Source organism: Pan troglodytes, chromosome 4, assembly GCF_028858775.2.
Source record: "Pan troglodytes isolate AG18354 chromosome 4, NHGRI_mPanTro3-v2.0_pri, whole genome shotgun sequence".
In the NCBI taxonomy this organism is placed as follows: domain Eukaryota; kingdom Metazoa; phylum Chordata; class Mammalia; order Primates; family Hominidae; genus Pan; species Pan troglodytes.
In genome coordinates this window covers 105,444,156-105,455,795 of record NC_072402.2, presented here as the reverse complement: position 1 = coordinate 105,455,795, position 11,640 = coordinate 105,444,156, and the positions used below count along the sequence as shown (strand labels likewise).

At 39.0% G+C, this 11,640-nt stretch overlaps 1 pseudogene; it reads right to left on the bottom strand.

Moving 5' to 3' along the window:
- Positions 1-6,704: 6,704 nt before the first annotated feature.
- Positions 6,705-9,084, bottom strand: LOC461979 (ubiquitin carboxyl-terminal hydrolase 7-like; annotated as a pseudogene).
- Positions 9,085-11,640: the final 2,556 nt, after the last annotated feature.

Genomic DNA, 11,640 nt, shown 5'->3' with positions numbered 1-11,640 from the left:
AGGGCAAATAAGAAAACTGCCCTAGCAGACACTAAGAAATACTACAGATATTATGACAAATTATACTAGTTAAAACAATATACTACTGGTGAAAGAACAAATGACAAATACAAAATAACAGAGTTACAAAACAGTTTCGTAGGGTTATACAGAGTTTCAGGGCAACCTTTGAAGCCTCAGGGCAGAAAAGTATGTCTTTAAGTAGAACCCCCAAGGCATAATCCATAAAGAGATAAGGACTGAGTTGGACTACATCAAAATAATTCAAGTTTCCTATTCCACGAGGAATACTACACACAACATTAATAAATGACTTGTAGACTGGGAGATCTTCACATAAATAACAGACAGAACATTAGTTTCTAGAATATCTAAGAAACTCTCAAAAATCTTCAAGGAAAGGACAGAAACCCAGCAGAAAATGAACAGACAAAAGGTATGAATAGGCAATTCATGAAACTCTAATGGTGAAAAACTGTTTGAAGAGATGCTCAGTCTCACTAATAATCAGATAAATACCAATTAAGACTATCAGGATATATCACTTGATACTATTCACATTGGCAAAATTCAAGCATTAAAGGTATCATCAGCTGGTAAGAATATAGAGCTATAGGAACCCTCATGCAAACCAGGTGGGAGCATAATCTGGTACATAATCCATTTTGGATTGCAATTTTGCAGAATTTTTTTTTTGAGACAGAGTTTCGCTCTTGTTGCCCAGGCTGGGGTGCAATGGTGCTATCTCAGCTCACTGCAACCTCTGCCTCCCAGGTTGAAGCGATTCTCCTGCCTCAGCCTCCCAAATAGCCGGAACTACAGGTGTGCACCACCATACCTGGCTAATTTTTTGTGTTTTTAGTAGAGATGGGGTTTCACCACGTCAGCCAGGATGGTCTGGAACTCCTGACCTCATGTGATCTGCCCACCTCAGCCTCCCAGAGTGCTGGGATTACAGGCGTGAGCCACTGTGCCCAGCCAATTTTGCAGAATTTAATGGTACTAAGTATTCGTGTATCCAGTGATTCAGAGACTCTGCTCCTGGCACAACTATGTACAGAGAGACACACAAGGAGGTGCATTGCAGCATTGTTTTTGGTATGGTGAGTTGGAGGCAGTATGTGTGTCTTTCACTAGGGGAATAGGAAAGTATGATAGAGTACTTGCCTAGGATGGAATAATATGCAGTAGTCAAAAGAAATTAATTAGATTGCCATATAGTAACATGGCTAGATCTCAAAAACATACTGCTGAGTGAAATAAAACAAATGAAACTTATAGCACACAATAATTGTGAAAATTCCTCACCTCATTCAAATATACCAAAGAATATTTTTACAAATACACATAGATACATCTTAACAAATTTACAGAAGGTAGTTTGGAAGAGCTGACATTGCAAACATAAGAATGAAGACTCGTGAGAAAATGGGGAATAGGATCAGAGATTTGGATGAAAGAGGAAAGTAAACTAACAGGAGTGGCCATGCACAGACTAATGAAGTGCTATGAACCAAAGAGCATGATTCACTCACTGCTATATAGGCAAGGACCAAAAAAATAAAAAATGAAGAGGGGCAGGGAAGGTTAAAAAAGTGACTTCTTGAAGGATATCAAACCAGGATGTCTTTTTCCCTAAAAAATTTAAATGAGGCTTTATTATTTAGATTTTAGGCAAAAGCTGTTTTTAAATGATCCATAAGAGGAAATATCATTTTGCTCTGAGGTCCTAAGTTTCAAACTGTCTATACATCAAAAGAAATCAACTTAATTTATAAAATATGCATCCTTTCTGTCCTTTAATATTTTTATCTATCTAGTTATAACCTAATGCCTAACTGTTTACATGGTGTCATGGTATATAAACCATTTTCATGTGAACTGTAACATTTGATCTTCACGAAAATTTATAAAGTAGATGACTTAGGTATTAGTTTCCCTTTACAAATGAAGGGATAACAGTTTATAAATGCTCACTGATTTACCAAAATCTTATTGGCAGGAAGGGCCAGAGCCAGGGACTGAATCTGATCATTTCACACAAAATTTCACGATCTTTCTACTATATCCACTGTACATAGGTGAGTGTGTCCAATACACTATTTTCCTTAATAGTTAGAGCATCTCTGGAAGGAAGGGACCATTGCAAAATGAAGAAACTGTAGCTCAGAAAATTTTACTCAAAATCAGGTAAATCATACCTGTAACCCTAGCAATTTAGGAGGCTGAAGTGGGAGGATCACTTTAGGCCAGGAGTTTGAGACCAGCCTAGGCAACATAGTGAGACCCTGTTTCTACAGAAACATCATAAAACTTAGCCAGGCATGGTGGCACACAAGAGTAGTCCTCGCTACTCAGGAGGCTGAGGCTGGAGGATTGCTTGAGCCCAGGAGTTTGAGGTTACAGTGAACTATGATTGCACCACTGCTCCAGCCTGGGCAACAGAGTGAGACTCTGTCTGTAAAGAAGATAAAATAAATAGACAATACATTTTTAAAAATGGGCAAATAACAAGTGCACCCTGCTTCTGTGCCTTAATCAACAAAACGCCAACACTGAAACAACATCTATCCAACACTTTCTAAGAAGTGGAATTTTTTTTTCTTTTTTGAGATGGAGTCAAATTCTGTCACCCAGGCTGGAGTGCAGTGGTGCGATCTTGGCTCACTGCAACCTCCGCCTCCCAGGTTCAAGCAATTCTCCTGCCTCACCCTCCTGAGTAGCTGGGATTACGGGCACGTGCTGCCACACCCAGCTAATTTTTGTACTTTTATTAGAGATGGGGTTTCACCAGGTTGGCCAGGCTGGTCTTGAACTCCTGGCCTCAGGTGATCTGCCCACCTCAGCCTTCCAAAGTGCTGGGATTGCGGGCGTGAGCCTGTAGGATTCTTAAAAATAGTAAGCCAATGCTGGAAAATTCAGTAGCAGTTCTGCTCTAAGGACTGATTTTTCCTGTTGAGCTCTGCAGAGGCTCCTGCAGTCTCCAAAACTCAGCTTTGATTTGCAGGGAAATGCTGCCAGCAGTGGAGCCAGACTCAACACCATGCCACCTTCATGTCCATGTATTAAAAGCTAGAGATCAGGGTAATGGTTCCCCTGTATTATGATTGACCAAATTTGATAGACAGGCATGATGTAAGGAGAATATGTCCTAGTTCCTCTGTACAGACAACATCCCTCCCAGGGTAAACAAAATCCTCTGACTAGTTCTTAACTTTTCAAACTCTCTTGGAACATCTGTAATCAAACTCAGGAACTGTGGTTCTCAATCCTGGTTGGACTTAAGAAGCACCTGAGGAACTTAAACAATGATGTCTGAGCCAATTAAGTCAGAATCCCGGAGAGTAGAACTCACATACCAGAATTTTGTTTAAAAACTTCCTAGATGGTGATGAAAATGTTCTGGAATTATATAGTGGTGATGGTTGCATAATTCTGTGAATAAAAAGAACCACTGACTTTAAAAACGTATGCATATTAACAGGGTAAGTGTTATGGTATGTCAATTATATCTCAATTTAAAAAAAAAAACACTTTTCCAGGTAACTCTAATGTAAAGCTTGGGCTAAGAACCACTATGACACTAGGCAGTATCCCAATCAGGCCTGCACATTAGAAACTATAAAGGAACTTTAAAAAATATTGAAGTTTAGTCATGAGCACCATAGATTCTAATGTTATTGGTCTGGGTTATGTTTTGGACATCAGGTGTTTTAAAACCTCCCAGGCAACTGTAATGTGCAGCCAAGGTAGAGACCATTGGTCCAGAATGGTGGTCCTCAATGGGTGCCCCCTGATGAGCAGCATCAGCATTACCTAGGAATTGTTAGACATGCATGTTCTCAGCCCTACCTCAGACCTGCTGAATCAGTAGGGCCCAGCAATCCATCTTAACAAGCCCTCCAGGTGGGTCTGATGCACACCAGTTTGAGAACCACCACTTTAGCACATAGGAAAATTACCTTCCAACCCAGTGGTTATTCTTAAATTTCCCTAATCCCTAAGAATGTGTGTAGGGTCTGTCCCATACCTAGAAAGAATTTCATACTTAGCACTATGCTAGGCAATAGAGACTGAGGAGCCAGCTGGAGATCCACCCAAGTGGAACAAATTAGTGAGAGAAAAATATGTAAGATGCTGGGTTATATACATTTCTTCTATACATAAGACTGTTGATTTTAGCTCTCACTCAAAATCTTTGAAATTATAATTACAAAATACTACCTATGTGGTCTGTTATTTCTTTACTTCCTGCATTTTCAAACTCCAAATGCATTTTGTAATCTCAAATCTTTCCTTAACCTTATCCTGTTGAGCCAATGATTTTGTTTTTTTCTTGGTTTTTGATCAATAAATGATTCTTCTTTTCCCTTTCTGCAGCCATTTGAGAATGTTATTGGAATATCTATGACATTTTAGAGAATATATTGTTTAGAAGTTTGTCTTCTAAAAGTTTGTAGTGAAAAGACTAAATTTAAATATATTCTGAAGATTTTGAGATGATTTTTTATATGCTAGCTTACAGTTATGAAGTAGTTACTGCATCATTAGTTATGGACTCTTAATGAAACGGGGTTTCCTAGATTTTCAGCATCTATGGGGTTATCCCTTAACAATATTGATCTAAAATTAGGCTGTGAAGGAATGGCTGGATTATTTGTCCTATGCTAAGGCACTTTGATATAACTAAATTGCTAATAATTATTCCCCCCAGCACTAATTACTCTGAAACTACCCCTACAAATAGATGACTCAAACCAATGTTAAGCTTAATTTATTTGAGAGCATTATTATATTACACACACATATATGTCTTCAGGTTCATTAACACAGATGACACAGCAATATTTCTGGGGCCTGAATTTTGACTATCTTTTTATCAGAATAGAGATATAAGCTGCAAAACCAGGATTTATTTCTTTGAAATAGTGAGTTAAATTTGGCTTCCAAGGTCTGTCAGCATCTGAATATAGCTTTGTGTACCTTTATCTCCTATTCTTTTGCAACTAAGAGGACTTAAACTCATTCTGCCAGAGGTATGCCTCACCCCTTGGGCACTACCCATTCCCAGTAGGGCCCTGCTGTGGTACCCTATCACTATGGTGACATTCAGACATCCCTCAAGGGGCCTGAGCAGGTGAGTCAAAGTAGGGAGCTCATTATCCCTACAGAGTCAGAAGAGAGAGTGAGGCATAGAAAAATAGTTGGCAATCATGGAAGATAGGTAAAAGAGAGTTATTAGGACCATTTGTGGGAATTCTTTGGAGAGTAGACAATTAAGTAAAATCAGAGAAGAATGGGGTTGGAAATAATTGGAGGTAAGGTCGACAAGTTTGGTATGAAGGAAGTGCTCTCTCTCTCTAGTGGAGAATGAAGTCTTGAAAGATTGGATGGTCATTTCTAGAAATATGTTGGGAGTTACTTTTTTAACTTACATGTGAAAAATATCTCAGTGAGTTGTTAGACTCTTTCGGCCTTGCAGACCCTGGCAAGTCCTTTTAACGATGCTCCCTCACTGGTTCCCAGGACTTCCCAAGTCTTGAGAATCGATTTCTCATGGAGTTTGTTGTTCAAATCTTATTGGTAACATTTCAAAAAATTGCAATCATGCAAAGTGACTGATCCATTATCTTTCACTCATAACATAGCAATAATCATCCAAAGTAGATAATTATATCATTATTTGGAACATGATCTCTGAATAGAGCAGGTGCAGTTAGAAGGGGGCACAGATTAGTGTAACAGCAGAAGATCTGCTCAGGGATCAACATTAAAAAGAAAAAAATGCCTACTTCATAAATATTACCACCTGCAGATAATCAGAAAAATATAGCCAATTACATCCATTATGCTCTATTTCTCTTCTGGTACTCACATTATTTCTTCTGTAATGAAAAAAATTTGTTTTGGTTTATATAACCAGTCTAAACACAATGTATTATGTATTAGCATTAACGTGAAATTACATATACTTTTATTTTCATGCTAGCCTAAATAAAAGATTAATGAAATAACTATTAGGACATATTCTTTTTAAAGCCTCAATGGAAATACCCAAAAGCTATATTTTAACACAGGTAATACAATATTTTTCTCTCTAGAAATCTAAACATCAGAGAGGATTATATAAAACTATGAAATTGAAATCTTCTGTTACAATGGAAAATGGTGTGTATTAACTCTCAACTACCATGAGAGAAAGAGGGTTTTTCTGTATTTCTGCCACGAAGAAAAGCATTGACCAAGGTTCATAAAATGAGATCCAAGTGGTGTTAATGATTCTAAAAGCAACTGAATAAAACAATTTTTCTCTAGTTTTCATAGTTTAATGTCTAAGGAAGTTCTAAATGTGACTGTGAAAATTGGTTTATGTTTTCTGACCCTACTTTAAAAAAATAAACATTATTTTTAGAGTGGTTTTAGGTTCACAGAAAAATGGCTGCAAAGTATAGCGAGTTCCCATATAGCCCCTCTCCCTACACACGCACAACCTCCCCTACTATGAAACCAACATCAGAGTGATACATTTGTTACAACTAATGAACTTACATTGACACATCACTGCCACCCCAAATCCATAGTTTACATTAAGGTTAACTCTCGGTGTTGTACATTCTATGGGTTTTGACAAATGTATAATGACATATGCCCATCATTATAGTATCATAAAGAATAGCTTCACGGCCTTAACAATTCTCTGTTCTTTACCTTTTCATTTCTCCCTCCTGTCCAACCTGTGGCAACCTGATCTTTTTGTTGTTATCATTTTCAGTGTCATCTTTCTGAAATACTATGATGTCACCATCCATTAGTTCATCAAGGGCTTTTTCAAGAGACACGTCTTAGTCCTGAATTCTCTCTGTTAAATTCAGTTTAACTTCCTCATAGAGGATAAGGCTAGTATCTTGAATAAATCCTGCTCTGTTACACATAACTGGGAGCAAGTCACGTATTTCACAGGATATTGGTGTGTAGATATGCCCACAGTAATTCAAGCTCCGCGTTTTGGGATCATACATCTTCAAAAAAAACATTACATCATGAGCTTTATCAAACTTGGGTAAGGTCACTCCACTAGCAGCCAGCTCGAGATCGACTGTTTCCAGGAATATTGTCCAAGAGTTTTCATTATCACTGACCTCAATCATTGCTTTATTGCCATCAGCTTCATTATCTAACATTGCTGGCCGTTTTGTTCCATTACTCCTTGCTTGCATGGGCCACAATTGAATTTGATCTTGTGGAAATTCCATGATCTGAGAGAGGTTCTGAACAAACTCAGCAAGTGAGGAGTTCTTCAATACTTTGAACACAGTATATTTCACTTTTTCTTCATCGTACATGTCATTTCCCTGGTGGCCACAAAACTGGTCCTCTGAGGCTACCTGCACTTGCATATAGAGATGGACTTCCTGCCATTCTGTCCACCTTCTGAGCCTTGATCCTTTTCTCTTCTTAGAGTCGTTCCACCAACTGGAATATCATGGTTGGTGACTACCTGTAAAACTTCCACTCAGTTTTGATTCCCTGATATAGGCTAACACGTAAGCATTAGTGCAGTGTGGGACAGACAGGTTGTCATCATGACCCCCATAATTGTGCTCAATTACTTCCTTTTTAGTACACCTTGACACCACATCATCATCAAATTTACACCATTTGCCATCCCCTTTGGGGTTTAGATAAACCACATAATGTCTACCATGATTATCTCTACTATGAACCAGGACTGCATGAAGAATATAATTTGCAGGGTCCTTAGGATCTGTTTTTTTCAAAAATTCATCAAATGGTAACTGCTTTGGGAATTCACACCTATCATTGATCTTGATATTTTGGTTCGTCTGAGGGTCATACATAAATCTCATCAGTTGTAGATGTAACACTGGTGGTGATGTTAGAAATTTCACCTTTCTCTGCTTCCTGTGAGCCATGTTCCCCAGCTTCCTATTTATTGTCCCCACTGAGCTGTTCTTCTGCCATATAATCCACAAATGATTCAAATATATTTTTCTTTCCTTCGATACTTAGCTGGATATCATAATAATCTTCTCTTCTATCAGACCGATAGTCTACTTCTTTATGCTGGATATAGGACACCATTTTGCCTCAGAATCATCTGTGTATGGTGCCCTCTACACAGGTGCCTTTCACCTTCTTTTCCACGTTATCAAGCAACACTCCACAAAGCTGCTGAGCATCGTGTTGCATGAAGCTGTCTAAAATTTCCCACCCAAATGACTTTGTTAGCTTTTTTTTCCTACGGGTTTATCACTGCGCTGTAGTTCATAGAACACTCTTTGTAATGCTTAAGGGACGCTTTTAGACGAATCACCCCCCTCGGTTTGCATCATGTACACAGCCTTTCGTAGCTGATTTGTGAAAAAGAATGTCTGTAGCAGGCTGTTTATGTAACAAGTCGCTCCCTGATTCTTCAAGCCAACATAGCCTGTCTGCTTCTTTGAATCCCACGCAACTTCATCGGGAGCATCCGCCTGTACAAAGACTTCAATTGTTAAACTTTGTCATCTTCTATAAATCCTTTCTCAGGATCAGTCACTTCACTCCAGGCCATAAAATTGGAAAATCCCCAATCGTTTTCTTTATGGAAGAACAAATGACTAATACGACGACTGAACGATTTTTCATCATCTCCATAATTTATTATCTTCAGCATCGCTTGTGCATGACAAGTCCGTGACGTGGAGTCAGATTCAGCATTGCTCTGGAGAAAGAATCCTACACTTTTTTGGTGTGGTCTCTCTAGATAAAAGCGTGGCACACCATAATCTTCCATGGCAGATTTCGCACAAAACACGGAGGACTAAGGACCGACTCACTCAGTCTGCTGAAGAGCTCCACAGTGAACTGAAAGGTCGCCTCGGAGCGCTAACTGGTTTCGTCCTCCATGCCCTTCTCCTTGTTGTTGTGTCCCTCACTCAGGGCCACGTTCCCATTGATCACAGGGTTCTGAGTAATTCTTCATGGGTCATCTGTATCTCCAGCTTCCATCTCCACGTCCTCGGGCTCGCTCAGCTGCTGCTTGCCCACTTTCTGCTGCTGCTGCTGCTGCTGCTGGTTCATGTTGGCTGCCGCCGGCCGGGGGCCGGGGCTGCGGGCGGGTGGGCGGGAGGCGGCAGCGGCGGCGGGGCGGCCTCCTCCTCCTCCTCCCGCGCTTCATCGGCAGCAATTTTATTGATCTTTTCAAAGAACCAACTTTCGGTTTTGTTGGTTTTCTCTGTTGATTTTCTGTTTTCAATTTCATTGATTTTGACTCTAATTCTTACTAGTTTTTCTCTTCTGCTTACTTTGGATTTTATTTGCTCTTCTTTTGCTAGTTTTCCAAGGTAGAAACTTAGATTATTCATTTTGAATCTTTCATCTTTTCTAATATCTACCTTTAATGCTATAAATTTCCCTCTACACACGACTTCCACCACATTCCACAAATTTTGATAAGTTGTGCTTTTGTTTTCATTTAATTTAATATATTTTTCAATTTCTCTTGAGATTTCTTCTTGACCCATGTGTTATGTGGAAGTATGTGATTTAATCTTCATGTATTTTCAGATTTCTCAGTTATCTTTCGGTTATTAAGTCTGAGAGCAGACATTGTATGATTTCCATTTTTTTTTTTTTTTCTGAGACGGAGTGTCGCTCTGTTGCCCAGGCTGGAGTGCAGTAGTGGCTCGATCTGGGCTCACTGCAAGTTCCGCCTCCTGGGTTCACGCCTTTCTCCTGCCTCAGCCTCCCGAGTAGCTGGGACTACAGGTGCCCTCCACCACACCCAGCTAAATTTTTTTGTATCTTTAGTAGAGACAGGGTTTCACCATGTTAGCCAGGATGGTCTCGATCTCCTGACCTCGTGATCCACCCGTCTTGGCCTCCCTAAGTGCTGGGATTACAGGCGTGAGCCACCGGGCCTGGCCCATTTTTTTTTTAAGTCGTATTTATGTCACAGAATGTGGTCTATCTTGGTGAATGTTCCATGTGCTCTTGGAATAAATGTGTATTCTGTTGTTGAAGTGGTTGATAGATGTCAATTATATCCAGTTGATTGATGGCGGTATTGAGTTCAGTTGAACTCAATCAGCATGTCCTCAATGATTTTTTTGCCTGCTGAATTTGTTTATTTCTGGTAAGGTGGTGTTGAAGTCTCCAATTATAATAGTGGATTCATCTATTTCTCTTCACAGTTCTACTAGTTTTTGCCTCACATAGCTTGATACTCTTTTTAGGTCCATATACATTAAGGATTGTTATGTCATCTTGAAATCTGTACCTGTTTCTCTTTTTTAATGCCTCTATTCTTGATACCATTGTTTGTTGTGAAGTCTGCTCTGTCTGATACTAATATAATTACTGCTGCTTTCTTTTGATCATTGTTAGCCTGATATATTCTCCTGCATCATTTATTTTTAATCCATATTTATCTTTATATTTAAAGTGGGTTTCTTATGAACAACATATAGTTGGGTCATGATTTTTAATCCGTTCTGACGATCTCTCTCTTTTAATTGCTGTATTTGGACCATTGATGTTTGAAATGATTATATTAAATTAATGTCTATCATATTTGATATACTTTCTGTTTGTTGTCCTCATTTGTTTCTTTTTAATTTAACTTAATTTGAAGTTCACAGGATGTGCAGGTTTGTTACATAGATAAATGTGTGCCATGGTGGTTTGCCACACCCATCAACCCAACACTTAGGTGTTTAGCCCCGCATGCATTAGCTATTTATCCTGATTGTCTCACTCCCTCTGATCCCCTGACAGGCCCCAGTGTGTGTTGTTTCTCTCCCTGTGTCCATGTGTTGAGCTTTTTGATGTGCTGCTGGATTCAGTTTGCCAGTATTTTATTGAGGATTTTTGCATCAATGTTCATCAAGGATATTGGCCTGAAGTTTCTATTTTGTTGTATCTCTGCTGGGTTTTGGTATCAGGATGATGCCGCCCTTATAAAATGAGTTAGGGAGGAGTCCCTCCTTCTCAATTGTTTGGAATAGGTTAAGAAGAAATGGTACCAGCTCCTCTCTGTACCTCTGGTAGAATTCAGTTGTAAATCCATCTGGTCCTGGGCTTTCTTTTGGTTGGTAGGCTATTTATTACTGCCTCAATTTCAGAACTTGTTATTGGTCTATTCAGACTCCCACACAATAATTCTTCCTGGTTTAGTCTTGGGAAGTTGTATGTGTGCAGGAATTTATCCATTTCTTTTAGATCTCCTAGTTTACTTGCATAAAGGTGTTTATAGTATTCTCTGATGGTTGTTTGTATTTCTGTAGAGTCAGTGGTGATACTCCCTTTATCATTTCTTATTGTGCCTATTTGATTCTTCTCTCTTTTCATTATTATCCTAGCTAGCAGTCTATCTATTTTATTAATTTTTCAAAAAAATAGCTCCTGGATTTGTTGATTTTTTGAAGGGTTTTTCATGTCTCTATCACCTTTAGTTCCACTCTGATCTTGGTTATTTATTGTCTTCTGCTAGCTTTGGGATTTGTTTGCTCTTGGTTCTCTAGTTCTTTTAGTTGTGGTGTTAGGGTGATGATTTGAGATCTTTCTACATTTTTGGTGTGGGCATTTAGTGCTATAAATGTCCCTCTTAACAATGCTTTAGTGCAGCTAAAATAGTGC